Here is a 15,952-nt window from a genome sequence, read left to right on the forward strand (position 1 = left end):
GGCCCTTTTGGAGGATGCTTTGCATAAGAAGTTGATTCAATAAGTAAAGGATTCCTTGGGATAGAAATCTGTTGTGCCAGCCATGTTCCATTTCTTTGTCTATAACAGATTACAGTCTTTGTTGTGGGTGTTCATGGTGGTGTGCATGTTGCATAGCTGTAAGAGTTCAAGCAGGGTAGAATGGGCCATGTACTGTATGGATGGACAACGGTCTGTCTGCTGAAGAATGGCATACAGAGCAAGAACTGCACATATCAAAAATGACATTTGAACCCTTGATTTAAGAATCACCATGAATAGCATGCAACAGTAAGGATTGTGGAAGGGTGTACAACTCTGAAAACTGTGTGTGGCATCAGTGTAAATATGATAATTTTGCCTTTAACACACATTTTACATGTTACACCATTTGTACTACAATAGGTCACAGGTAATGTTAGCATGTTCCAGGAGGTGATTGATATATATATATATATATATATTTATATATATAAGACAGGTGTTCCCATTCACATGGAAGAGCACTAGCAAGGGACCAAGTGATCAAGCATACATGCAGGAAGCTCCAGTCAACAAAAGGTATTACTGGAAGGTGCAATACGTGTCTTACAGGTAACACCCAGGTTCTATAAATAAAATACAACAATGTTAGGTATGGTAGAGGAGGTTATTTTTCAGTTATCTTTCATAAGCATTGTAATTCCATCTTCCTGATTTCTTGATATTCTCCCACAAAGTCCTTGCCCACTTTACATGAGAAGCTGCCACTATGCTAAATCAGTGTGGAATCTAACTGAACATGGGGGTATGCGTTTAGGGTCCAAGCTTCATCACTCCATTGCTTTCTTCAGTACAGCCCTCACCTGAAGTTGGGTAAACAGGATACCCTTCTCATGGCAGAGAACTGCTCCTTCTTAATTGCCAGTCTATGATGAAACTGTGTGAGTGGACTTCTGTATTGTAGCCACAGTGTTTGGTAATGTTGCAGCCATTGTACTACATTCCATTCTGTGGCCCCTGAGTCTGGAGTCAGCCACTGGTTCTTCACCTCTTCATCAGTCATAGTTTATTCCTATTTATCCTTAGAATATTCTTAATTTGACCAGCTAAGTGCTCCACAATCCACATAGGGCTGCTACAGGCTATGAAAAACAATCTGTTGTAATACTAATGGCATATATTTTGGAGTTTGTCCCATAAGTCTTGCACTGCCTCCCCATAGCCTTGTGCAGCCAGCTGATAGCTTGCCAGCTGTAATGCTGCCTTCAGCTTGTTTTAATCAGCATCTAACAGTAGCAGGGTGTGTGTCCTCCATTGTTTTACTGCTATGAGCCATACAACTAGACAATCTTGTACCTTTCTAATGTCTCTAAACTGCTGTAGTGTCAGTTTGTAAGCCACCTAATAATTTCTTATCTATTATTGTCATACGTGCACTGATACTGTGAATGAATTTGTACCCACACGGGTACTGGTGCTGTTTCCAGTGCCACTCTGTTGATTTGAGCCCACTGTGAAAGCAACATAGTGTAAAATGTCCAGTTATTATTCACTGCACACTTTTTTCTGATTGCTCCCTGCCTGAACTATACTTACGTTGTCCGATTTTGAGTTGGGAGCACCTTGTTTGCCTTCTGTTTGCATATCCAGGAAGAACTACAACTATGTAATGGCAAATTAATGTTTACATATAATTACTCTTGGCCACTTGCTGCTGAGCTTGCTTCCTCTTAAGTACCTCTCCCCACCAAATTTTCAGTGACATGTCTACAGTAATCCTGAAAAAAATGCAGTGCAGTTTGAGAGTGTGCCAACTCAAGTAAGATTATCATCTCTAAAAATTTAGATGACTGAAAGCAAGAATGCTCTTGTTACTTGACAGGTTCATAGGTGGTTACTAGGCTACTGACCCAAAGGTTTATATAACCCTAGCAGTGTGTACCCAATATAATACTAGAGAAACCCAATATAAAGGATCTAGCCTAAACTCAAAATCTTAGTTAGCAATGGCTGCCCATATCTAGGAGGGTCTTAGGTGAAATCCCTGTCAAGGAATTTATGGCTTCCCATCCAGTCATCCAGGCTACAGTTAAACAGTGTCATAGAGGGGCTCTGTTTGATGTGAATTAGTATCTTATTCCTGAGGAGTGGCAACCTCTGAGAGACATATCTGTCTCTCCAGCAGGTCCTATTTATGTCGCGGGCCAGGTTAAGGTTCCTGGGACAAGTGACCCTTATCCCATTTGTCTTGTGGATGCACAGCATTTCTATTAGGTGTGGGTATGAGATCGCTGTGTAGGCCAGACACAGATCTCTTCTAAGTAGTCTGTATACTACTAAGTACAGTGACATCAGTCTGTCAATGTATGACGTGGTGGAGACCGTGTCATTTTCTTAGTTAGACATCTCTGAGGTCTCTCAAGTGGCTGCAGGTGCCAGGTAAGGTACATGCAAAGGGAGCATTGTACTCGAGTATTGGCCTGATGAGGGGTGAGTACAGGGGAGTTATGACCTGTTTCACTCTTGAGGCAATGCTTTTGCTAATGAGGTGAGCAAAATAGAATGCCTTTCTCACCATAGTAGACACACTGTGGTCACAGTTTAGGCTACAGTCAACTTGTTTTCCCAATTCTCTCACTACTGAGTTGTTAATGTAGGGTATTATTATTTATATGGTAGTCTGCAGGGATATGATTTTTACAAAATGGGATACTGCATTTTTTAGCACTGAGTTTGAGTCCACAGCTTTGGCACCAATCATTCATTTGTGTAAGTCCCTCTTGAAGTATACTGACATTGTTTGGGGTTTAAATGATTGCACGTCATTTGCTGTCATCAGCAAACTTAGTCAGCCACAGCCAGTCTATTTTGGCATGACCTTCTGAGAAGTATATTCCAAACAATAGGGGGTCCAGCACTGAACCCTGTGGAACTACACTGCTGACAGGTCTGCTGGCCAAGGTAAAGTCCCCAACTTCGACTGAGTATGATATGAAGGAGAGCCAGTTAGCAACCCACCTGACAACATAAGGGTTGATATTCAACTGGTAGAGTTTATCAATGATTCCCGAATGTGGGGCTGCGTCGAAGGCCTTTGTTTATTTAAGGTAGGCTGTATGCACAATTTCCTTTTTTATGGCTCTGGGGATGTTTTTGAAGAAGTCTGCCAGGTTTGACAGCCATGACCTGTCTTTGACAAAACCAAAATTGTCGGATCAAGGGTTTGGAGATCACCTATGTCCTTATTTATAGGGTCCATGATGATTTGTTCCATGGCCTTACAGATAAGGCTAGTTAAGCTTATGGGTCTGTAGTTTCTGTCATTTGAGTCACACTTTTAATATTCTTGTCAAGTGGCATACAACAAATGGAAAAAAAAAATCTTACTGGTAAAACTAGCAATAAAGGGTCGGTGACACGAATGCTGTTAGGAGCATACAAATACCTCCTGCATGCCAGTGTAGGAGTGTGTACATGTATAGATCCACCAACACACCACATATATAGGTGTGGGTACGTCTATATACACATAAGAAAAGACGCACACAAATTCATAGACAGATTTGTGTGTGTGTGTGTGTGTGTGTGTGTGTGTGTGTGTAGTGGATCTATAATGATATAAAGATATACAGCAAATACATTTTAAACAATCAAAGCAATGCATATGATAAACACATAATGACACATGACAAATGTATTTAGTTATTTAAATTATCTATTTCCATCTTGATAAGAGCTATGTGGTCTCATCAACACAGCCATCTGAGTCACAAAAGAAGCAAGTTTGAGAAAAGTTATGAGAATTCCAATATTAACAGTGAGGTATACCACTAAAACAATTAGGTGCACTGCATACGAAGTTTTAATAAAATACATGCATAGCTACATATGGGGCGTGCCTTCGTTGATGGTTGTGTGTCAGGGCTGGTAACCCGGTATGTAAAAATCCACTACCAATCATTAGCGGACAGGAGTTTCGCTGTGGAGACCCCTAACCGGGCAAAGCCGAAAGACACAAACAAACATGCATTGCTACATATCCAGCATATACAAATTTGACAGACATTTAAGGCTATGGTTTTACAACCACATTAATATAAACTTCAGTTACATATTGCATGCATACTTATGCACACATAGGGAAATATAGAGACTACATTTGCCTCAACTTTCAAATGGTGACTGCAGTCAAATATTCAGGGAAAGAGAGAAAGATCCAAACAGTTTACTGCAGCACAGGGAAAAAATAAATAAATTGAGTTGGATGGAATCACTATTATACAGACAGTTACTGTGTGATTCCTGAAAGGTGTCAACTAATGGGAAAATACTTTTAGTAAAAGTAACATGATTCAGTTTCAATGTTGTCTGACATTATTCTTATTGAAATGTTATGAGATTTTATTCTTCTATTAGGGCATTTGCAACTCAGTGTATTTGTTTCCAAGAATCCAAATGTTCAAAGTAATGCTGTCTGTGAACTGAGGGTAAACTATTGTATAAATATATGTCGACATGAGTACATGCACTAATAAGCAACACTATTGCTGAACATATGCAAAATAATGATCTGTAAAGGGAAAAAAAAAAGCATGTTGCAACAAGCATGAAAAAAAAATACAATTGCCCAGTCTGGGATAATCATTCCACTAGGTTTTACAAAAACAAGCGCATCCTAAAGATGTAATTTCAGTGCTACAAAGGATGCAGAATTGAGTGTAACTAGATCAACTAATCTAATAGCTTGTGGGTGGGGGAAGGTAAATACAAAAGAACAAACAGTAAAGTCTTAGCATTTCCTAATAACAACCAAACCACACTGAAGTTTGTGATATCTATCCTGCAGTATGCTAACAACCTTCTCTGAAAATCCTGCCTCTGTGTAAATATATGACTTACACTGCAAAGTACTCTAGCAAGTAACTGATATTAGAAACAAAATAACGCCCCTTTAAAAGTATTGAATTACTGCTGTGTTTTCTATAGTAGCAGCAGCAGTAGTTAGGTCATTAAATGCCTGAAAGGCTACTTTTCTCAATGGGTAAATGCACAGATTAAACTAATGAATGGGTGACACTGACACTGTTGTCAGTAGAACTGCAATTTGAGATGGAATTTGGCTAACACCTTTGAAGCCTCCTGCAGGCAATCTTAGCCCAACCCCCTCAGCCAAAATTAAGCATGCTCAGCAAGGCAAACCCGAAATGTAAACAAAGGCTGAATCAAAACAAAAAATCCCTGGGATTGTCCCTTTAAACATAAGGTTTTATAGCATACTTTAGTGTCAGTTTCAGTCATAGGTCTCAACCTGCTAAGAGGCCAGTGTGAAACACAGACCATGGCAACAGTCAAAATGTGGAACACAATGTTTTCGCACTGCACAAAAAGTGTAACTTGGCCATGGCCTTTCAACCAAAACATACCATATGTAAGTATTTAGTAACACACACACACACACACACACACACACACACACACACACACACACACACACACACACACACACACACATAGAAGCATAAAGATAGTGACTTGCTCATATAGAAAAACTCATACACACTCACAGACATACCAGTAACTTCACTGTTGGTATAATTTATGCATTTCCTTATTCTTCTATATCTTATTCTATATGTTATTTCTATATTCTTCTATATAACTGCTGGATAAAGATAGTCACACACAGATACAGATATACAGGTGACCCACCACATTTCCACTCAGAGAAAGATACCCAGCAATTAGTGCCACTTTATTAACCAGTAGTACTGCTCAGTTGTTTCATTTTAATTCACTGAAGGAACAAATACATACATTGTACTGACAGTGAAGTCACTGCAGCCAGACATACACAATCCAAAACATTACATCTCCATCATCTCCTCCTCACACACAGACATACAATATTTCCAGCTGTCCGTGACTTTGTTGAATGTCTGTTTTTTTCTCATATTGCTGTATGTTCTTCAGATATTTTTCATATATTGAGGACTGCAGTCGCTAAATAATCAAATACATTTTGAGTTTTAGACTTCATAAAATACATGCTAAGGTAAAAATGCGTTAGTCTATCAAATTTCAAAGTGTATACCAATAATAAAAATCTGTCTGATTTGGGAACTTTGTCTCCAGTTTTTTTTTTTTTTTTATGTCTTCATTCTCTATTCTTGAGCCAAGACACTGTCAGCCACTTAAATACTCACCATAACTCTCAAGTACTCAGATTTTTGCCTCATATTTTTGTCTTTTCTTCATAAAAATATATGATTTCCTGGCAAACCACTCAAGGCTGAAGTCTCTAAATAATTACATACATTTGAGTTTCAAACTTTATATCCTTCAGAAAATGCATGCTGGCACAAATCCTGTTATTCTAGCAACTTTCAAAGTTTACAAGAGCAATGTTTAAAAGTGATTCCTTTTTGGGTCTTTGTCCCTCCATTAATTAAGGCTATGTCCAGATTTCTAGTGCTAAGAGGTTGAGAGCTATGATTTTGACTGATAGTATGGCAGTTATTTACTTCAGTTCTGTTTTGCTTCTAATACATTTTTTCTCCCTCTCTCTCTCTCTCTCTCTCTAAACACAATTAGACACAACCACATTTAGCAAGGGGGAGAAATTACAGAAGTTTATTTTTGCTTATTGTTTATGCTTCAGACAGGGCCGGCCTTAGCCGAAATGGCGCCCTAGGCGAAGTAGTGCTCGGGTGCCCCTTAAGCCCCACCCACACCACACTCATGAAACACCCCTATTTGAGCCACGCCCACTGGGTCATTCCCCAATAAGGCCACTCCAGTCATTTCCTTAAATTATTTAAATGCATACGAAAAAGATACCTTGTTATGTAGTTATACTGCAGCTACCATTGCATAGGTATTTTCTACTTTAAATACAAGAGCCAGATCATGGTCAAATAGGGTTCTAGGAAGAGTACTAGACCACCACCCCAGAGTAGCCCCTCCTGCAGCAACCCCTGCCCCCTCCTCAGCCATTCCACTGTTCCATTCTTTGGTTATCTCACCAGTTACCATGCATATGTTCTATTATGTGCTTCTACAATGATTACAGATATTGAAACAAAATAGCACAAACACAGATAGCCACTTGCTAAACAAACAATACAGTCTCACAATGAAAACAGACTTAGCATGAGCAGTAAACTTGTCTGCCCATGAAACTCTCATTCATTGAAATGGCAAAACTCATATTCATTGAAACAGCATGAAAACCCACATTCATTGAAATGCATCTGGTTGCTGGAGAATTAAGTTTACCTTTGGGCTGTTTTCAAAATCCTTGCACATTTTTTTAGGGACATGCATACATGTATTTATTCTTTAATTCACTTTCCTGATTGTATTGAATTATATTCCTTGTATAATACAGCACCACTTGTTAGAATGTGTTTTAAATTTGTAGTATAAACATTCTTTTAAGCAACGAGACAAAATTTATGAACCAAACACTACCCATTTCAAAACATTTCAACAATAAAAGGCCACTCAAGACTTCTGTCATTACAATCCACCAATATAATCTCTGCAGAAGTAAAATCCTCTGAATTCCACATTAATGAAATCTGTAACTAATGAAGAGGTTGCTACTGGCAAACAACATATCAATGTTATCTACAAATTCAGTGCCTGCTGCCCTTGAAAAGTTAATTGCCTATATTACAATAAAAATTTGTTAAGTTGGTAATATTGCAATAGGAAGTGACCAACAAGTTCACAATCACTAGGTATCTCATACAAAAGGCCATACTCAGGAGTGTAGAACCCTATCCCCCCTTATAATGCATCAAATAATCAACAATAGTATGGGCACTGCATATCAGCACTCCATCTACATGGTGTGGGAGTGGAATCCACAGGCTTCTGCACCAAAGGCAATTATGCTATTAACACTGCTTTCAGATTTTACAACATAGTGTGCCATTTGATAAACAAAAAAACAGCTAGTTGCACACTGAAAACATTTACACTTCTTACAGTGTGTTAAATGTGTAGTTTTGAACATGTTTCCAGTAAGTAATGAAACAAAATGTATGACCCAATAATGACAAACCTGCCCATTTCAGAACATTTTAACCATAAAAGGCCCCTCAAACAGTATCAGTCAATAAGCACAATCTCTGCAGAAGTAAACATCTGAATAATTCTACATTAGAGAGATTTGTAACTAATGAAGATGCTATTACTGACAAAGAACGTTACATTTCACTGTTCCATCTACAAATTTAGTGCTTGCTGCCTTGAAGAATTAATTGCCTACATTGCATTAAAGAAAAAATGGTAGAAACATACAAGTTCATAGTAACTAGGCATCTTAAACAAAGGATGGCACACTAAGGAATGCAAAACCCCTATACCCTCTTAAAATGCAACAAATAAATCAGCAACTACGACATTACATACCATGCCTCCATACCGCTCAACCTCTTAGCACAAGAAATCTGAACAAAGCCTAAAATATCGGGGGGGGGGGGTCAAAGGCCACCCAAACAGGGACAGATTATAAATATTGTTCTTAGACATAGAAAGTTGCTAGAACAGCATTTGTCTTGGCATTCATTCTCTGAAGGAAATGAGGGCTGAAACTCAAATGTTTGGCATTTACTTATTTCAATCCTCAGTGATTTGCTAGAAAACCATAACTTTAATGAGGATTAGGCCAAAATATACGGCAAAAATCTGGACAGTTGAGAGGTATGTATACCTCTCAACCTCTTAGTGCAAAAAGTCTGGACAGAGCCTAAAATAATGTGGATACAATGGCCAAAAAAATAGGGATAGTTTTGCTTGCATTGCTATTTAGTGACTTCAGTACTCCCTGATTTGCCAGAAAGCCACAAATTATGAGAAACAGACAAGCTTCCCCCTTTCCTGGCACAACAGTAAACTCTTAGAGGACAATATGTATTTATGGAGGACTCTTCCTTCATAAAAATAAGACATTCATTTGCCTGTATCTGACCACTTTTCAGGAGTGGTTTCTCATGCCTACCATATATAATGGTTCTTTATCAGATGACAGCGTTGATAAAAAAAGAATGTGCCCCATTGATGGACATGTTTATGAGCAACTAAGAACTAAGTGACTTACTCGTTCTCAAACAAAAATAAACTGACAACAGAAATATAAAAAGACTACAGTCTCAACTCAACTGAAGCTGATCAACATAAAACAAACAGTCTCCAGGATACATACACACATATATATTACAACTTACTATATCAGATTACTTTTAACACGGCCTTCTGCAGCTCATGACACACAAACTACGCTATTGCATACACATACTGTTGCTTCAGACCAAGCCATGAATGACACGGATACACCTCTGCTAAGTGTCACAAATCACATTAAAAACACTACATATTTAAAACTCCACATTGCAATACCAAAAGCAGTCCTACATGATGGTTAAGAGATTAGTGGCATAAACTATATTAATTGCTTCAGACCAAGCCATGAATGACACGGATACACCTCTGCTAAGTGTCACAAATCACATTAAAAACACTACATATTTAAAACTCCACATTGCAATACCAAAAGCAGTCCTACATGATGGTTAAGAGATTAGTGGCATAAACTATATTAATTGGAGATGTACTAAAGAATTATTTAGTACAGTAATTATAAACACTATAGAAAATGATTCATTTTAGTAAAGAAGCAGCTTCATAGAAAAACTGTTTATATGATATAAATACAACTGACTGGCTGGCTAAAAAACTAAGCCCTAATATGACAGCCTAAAGTTTCAAGTATTTAACAAAAGCAATACAGTTAAGGTTTGGTATTGAAATTCTAAACATCCATTTTACAATCAGCTTCTGCTTTACAGCTAAATGCACCACTGTTACAGTAGCACAGGAGACTTAACTGTAAACTTACACCTGCATCATACTGAGAACTTTCAACAAAATTACCAGGAACAATTCCAGAAATAGTCAGGGGCATGCTGCATCTTTAATATATAGTACAATTAATCTGAGGCATCTTCAGATCAAATTCACATGTGAATTAATTTATCAAGTAAATGAAATCTGCAATTTTAAGTGTAGCATATGGTCTGTAAAACTTACCATTTTTGAAAAGGATTAAGAGGAAAAGAGCTAAAATTAGAGTAAAAATCAGGGACAGTTGAATGGTATACTGAGAAGCTTGCAAGTGGTTACAGCAGTTACACAGTGAATACTGAACAGCCTAAAAAACGAAACTACAGAGAAAAACATCTACTCTACACACCATTTCTAATTCTTACCAACAGCTACTTCAACCTCTTTGCTAGTTTTATATTCCCAAACACATTTGTTTAACTTTCACCTGATGTAAACCCAAAAAATACGTGAAGAAAGCTCTACAGTTGAAATACTACATAGACTAGTACTCACAGTTTGAAAACACTTCCCTCATGAAGACACCCCTAGTGTACCCAGAATCTTACAGCACCATCTACAGGATTAAACTTGAGTCCTCCACTGCCTTTCTGTATTGTAACAGTCTACTGAAAAATTATCGGCTTTTGCTATCCCACTAAGAAAACCTTCCGATCTACTCTTTTGGAGCTGCTGATCATTTTTTTAGGCTGTACGTTTTATTCCAGTCATCAAACTTTGTCATTTTCCCTTTACTGAAGTTCTCAACTAACATTCATGCCACAGAACAAAGCAAGCTACAAATGAAAATGAACCGGTCCTGGACTGGATTAGAAGCCAGTTCAACACACAAACACCCCTTCTCTTTCATACAGTAACTAACCACTACTTTGAATTCCACACACTCCAATTCTGCTCTCATACATACTACTAGATTAAATTATGCACACACCTACCTTCTCTGTTCTGCCCCAGCAGCACACACATACAGCGACTCTCTCACAAAGCAACACACACACACCTACTCTCTTGCACAGCAACAAAGACTCTCAAAGGAACGAACAGCTAGTTTAAATTCCATACACACACACACACCTACTCTCACACAGTAACACACACACTTTATATCTCACACAAACAGAACAACAAATTTAAATTCCATACACATACGTACAATACTACATACCCACACACATTCTCATACAGAAATAAACAGTTTACATTGCACATACACTTACCGTCTTTATAACCCAAATGGCCACACGTGGAGACACAGACAACAACTCTTCTTTTGAACTGCAGCCTGGCTTAAATTCCTCGCGGGACTGCAGATTGCTTTTCTATGACGTTTGCATGTGACGCACGCACGCAGGTTTCACTTTAAAAGAGAAGATTCTTACACTGTAAACTAAACGGTTTTTTTTTTTTTTTTTTTTTAGCCTCCTGCTCCTGGCTAGCCTACAGCTGTAAGTGGGAGGGTGCTAGCCTCGCCTCCCCCACCCTCCAGTTTCAGCACCAAGAAGAGCGCAAACTTAAAAAAAAAAGTAAATAAATGCACAATGCGCCCCTTACAAGGCTGGCCTGTACGGCGCCCTAGGCGGTCGCCTAGTTCGCCTATGCCTAAGGCCGGCCATGGCTTCAGAATATAGTAATAGGCAGTTCTGAAACCACAGACTTTTACTGGGCATTCCATTTGGCTGCTTAAGGTCAAAATCATTTTCTGATTGCCCCCCTTTCTGTTTGCCAAGTGGCTATAATTATGATTTTTGAGCCAATAAGAGAATGAAAAGCAGAACAACCACTGTTGAAAGCAAAACAGTAGAACACTGTTTCACTTCAGTGACAAATGCAGAGCCTTCTGCACAATCCAGTGAAGTTGATCGCTAAGGTTTCAGTCACTGCATCAGTTCTGAATTGCATCATCACTGCTTTCTTTATTTTGCACATTTGAGACAGCAAACACACATGTATTCCAAGAGAAAACATCTTTATTATACCATGATCCCCCCAAAACGTGCACGCTGATTGGCCAGCGTGCCCGTTGTAAATCGAGTTATACTAATGGAAAAAGGTCTGGTCGCCCGGACTTTTTTCCATTAGTATAACTCGATTTTTTAAAACACTGTCTCGCTATGTTAAATGGGTTTAACATAGCGAGACAGCTTTAAAATAAGCAACGGAGATCTCCGCTGTTATTTAGCTGTCCGCCATGTTAAACCGATTTAACATAGCGAGACAGTGTTTTAAAAGCAACGGAGAAAGCAAGATCTCCGTTGCTTTTTTAGCTATGTTAAATGAGTTTAACATAGCGAGACAGTTTTAAAATAAGCAACGGAGATGTCCGTTGCTTATTTTAAACTGTCTCGCTATGTTAAACTCATTTAACATAGCGAACACTAAAAAGCAACGGAGATCTTGCTTTCTCCGCTTTTTGCTCAACTCTGATGTACCGCGCAGGCGCGCAGTACATCAGAACTGCCGCGATGCCAGACATCTGCGGAAGGGCAGTAAACAGGCATTATACTATGCCATTATTTAAGAAAAGTAATAGTTTCTTTTCTTAAATAATGTCATATAATAGCAATAACCACTTCTGGGTGTGGGTAATGCTAATTACCCACGATTGGCTTTGGTCCTCGGCTTCGCCCTCGGGACCAAACCACGCCAACCGTGGGTAAATTTAGCATTACTCACACCCAGGTATGGGTTATTGCTATATTCTTGCCCACCAAAAATAAAAGTTTTTTCAACTAGTGGAAGCATTCAAAAGCCACATCACAAAACAATTCTTTCCCAAGTGAATAACTGCACATATTTTTGGAGCCTGAAAATACAAGGTTTCCATTAATTGGTCTCAACAAAGTATATATTTTGAAAGCTGTCTCACCATTTCTGATCTTTCCATGGGTGTTCTGTATTACCTGAAATGCTGCTCCACGTTCTTTTTTTCTTTCAGTTGCAATTAAAACATGAGTCCTCTGTGCATACTGACTGCCTGCAGCATTCTCTGTATTTTTCTGGCAGTGTTAAACTTTCAGTTTCTCCTGACTAAACTCCCTTCCTCTCTTCCAGTCACAAATTCATCCTACAGAAACTGCTACTTGTTTTTTGGTTCCTTCCAACATAGAATCCCACTTTTCTATAACATCTCCCCAGGGTATATTAATGATATCTGCAGGCTCCTCTTTATTTATCATTATATTCAGAGCAATTTCTGCCAAGCTTCCTTTATGCAATATAGTAACCACCACCTCAGCATACTGCAAAAATAGGAGTATTTTATTTCTGCATACTATCATCGGTCAGGATCTCTGCATTACTTTCTTCCTCTGACAGTTTGGCCCTCCTTCCAGCTAACAAAAATAGTGTGAGTTCTTAAAATGTATTTTATCAATTTACTAGTATTTGCAAACAAAATTATCATATTTATATACATCTTTTTCACGATATGAACCAAAATTTATCCAGTGGCTTTTAAATCATGCCATCCATTTTACCACAAGGAAAGCTTGCATTTTTCCAACTCCTCCTCTCGGTCCCATTTTGTATTATACAGAGCATCCCCATACTGTCATTCCCATATAAACCATAGATAGCTTCTGCTACTCAGTATAAATACCAACTCGGGCCTCCTTTGAAAGTATTTGGACCAAACTAGTCAACAAAACATAATAAGATAACTAAATGTACAATGTGCTACGGAGTCAACTATGAAAAGGCATTTTTATGCATACTTGGAAGAGTAAATGTACCCAGACTCTGTTCACTGTGCTGAATGTCTGGACTCACTGAATACTCCAAAATTCCTTATAAAACACTTCTTTATTCAACAAAACGAACCCATTAAAACTTTAAGCGCTTTCATCTACATCAAATAGACTTCATCAGAAGACCTCCAATAATTTCATGCTGGGTTTTATATGTACAACTGACCAATCATACAGTTCATAATGATACAAGATGGTGAGGTTAAGGTGAAATTCCAGAGAGTGTGTATATTCCAATATGGTCCATATGTAAAAGGAATACAAAAAATAGTGAAAGCAAATTGGAATATAATGAAATCTGAGGACACTGTATATAAAACTGTAGGAGAACATCCATTGTTTGTCCATAAAACTGGACAGAATCTGAAGTGTAAATTTGAAAGCAAAATTTCCATTGGTAATGATAAAAAAAGGAAGGGGGTACCCATAAATGTGGACAGTGTAACCAGTGCAGTGAGATTATGGAAGACTCATCTCTCATTTTGGAAGACATAAATAAAACAGAGGTCAGATTTAGGAATGATAATTGTCGTACCCAACATGTCATCTGTTTAGCTAAGTGCACAAAATGCCCTTGTTACTATGTGGGCAAGACCGACTGGTGCTTAAGAAACAGAATTTATGATCATTGTTACTGCATAAGGAAGAAGGAAATGAAAAATGCATTGTATAGGCACCTTGTCAAAAGTACAAGTTGTGACACTTTCAAATTTGGAATATTAGAGCATATTGTGATCAATCCTGGGGAGGGGGCAACATACGTAAGAGACTAGGGGAAAGAGAAACCAGGTGGCAGATATTATTAAATGCATCTGTGCACCCTGGTTTAAATGAGAGCATTTCCATCAAGCCTGTATTAGAAAACAAGTATTAAATGTATATAACACAAAGGAGAGAGCACACTGATCGTAGTTGTATGGCATTCAAAATTTAACATAGTAACCCATGACTGGGTATATAGACAATTATTTTAAAAGTTTTTTAATTACGTTGCACAACTTATTTTTAATTATAATTTACTTTTCAACTGCTTTTAACTACTTTTTTAACTATCTTTAAACTACACAATATTATATGATTTGCATAAGATGAATTACGAATTAATGATACAATAAGGCATTGAATGTGTAGTATTAGGAATGAATACATTTTAGCACTGAGCACTTTAAATGTTTAATTGATGGAGTTAGTGGACTGTATGATTGGTCAGTTGCACATATAAAACCCAGCATGAAATTATTGCAGGGGTTCTGATGAAGTCTATTTGATGTAGATGAAAGCGCTTAAAGTTTTAATGAGTTTGTTTTGTTGAATAAAGTAGTGTTTTATAAGGAATTTTGGAGTATTCAGTGAGTCCAGACATTCAGCACAATGAACGGAGTCTGGGTACATTTATTTATTGTGTTGACTTTCGCTGACAGAAGTAGCATTTAATACTTGGGAGAGTGCTAAGTTTTAACAGACCTAAATGATATCCAGATGGTGCTGAATGTTTTAGGGTCATGGATGGCTTGAGCTGAAGGGAAACCATATTAGATGAATCTTTTAAACACACTGAATGTGAGAAATTTCAAGTCAGCCCAAGTGCTTCACATATGCTGCCACACATTGTATTTATTTAGCTGTCATGTTGAAGAAGGTCACCTTTAAGAAAATGCGTGTGAAGGGTTCTTCTAATAAGGGTAAAGATATTGGCAGGCCAAGATGTCTACAGCAGCAGCTAGTCCCAATATGAAAGCTTGAGCAAAGGCAATAATTTATAAAGGCCTTTAAAAAAGCTATCATGTTTCATCCAAAAAGTTCAGCTAAGTTCCATGTCACCCCATAGCAGTAGGGTGGACCATATTCTGTATGGCTATGGACGTTCTGTTCACTGCTACATGGTATGCCAGGATATGAATGGAATATTCTAGAGAATTCCTTAACTTTGATGTACCCTCCTACCAGAAGGCAGTACCAAAATCACTAGTGGTTTGGGGACAATTATTATTGCTGTTATCACTGCAAAAGTAAGAAGTCTCAACAAAGGAAGTGCTTAGGATGTGGCATGTACTAAACCGATAGAATATAGATCAGTAACGTTGGGACTTTCTGCTCAGCTCCAGTACTGAGGCATTGAGAACTTTCTGCATTCTTGACATTAAGTTCATTCATGCCGGGTGCTGAGGTCTGTCCATGAGTTTAGTTTTAAACAATTTTTGTCCATGATTTTCATAAACAAAATATCAAGTTGCAGAGGTGGTTATAAGGTTGCCCAGTTTTGGAGCCTAGAAGAAAGGCATCTCTGCTGATAGCAG

At 38.1% G+C, this 15,952-nt stretch overlaps 1 long non-coding RNA gene across 1 annotated transcript; it reads right to left on the reverse strand.

Annotated features, from left to right (window-relative positions):
- Positions 1-10,094: 10,094 nt before the first annotated feature.
- LOC122808106 lies at positions 10,095-10,404 on the reverse strand. Its single transcript, XR_006365789.1, has 2 exons — positions 10,259-10,404; positions 10,095-10,125 (listed from the first exon to the last, which is right to left on the reverse strand). It is a non-coding gene; the product is annotated as an uncharacterized LOC122808106 (long non-coding RNA).
- Between the last annotated feature and the right edge of the window lie 5,548 nt (positions 10,405-15,952).

This window comes from Protopterus annectens, chromosome 8.part0 (assembly GCF_019279795.1).
Source record: "Protopterus annectens isolate FY-2018-M chromosome 8.part0, PAN1.0, whole genome shotgun sequence".
Taxonomy (NCBI): domain Eukaryota; kingdom Metazoa; phylum Chordata; order Ceratodontiformes; family Protopteridae; genus Protopterus; species Protopterus annectens.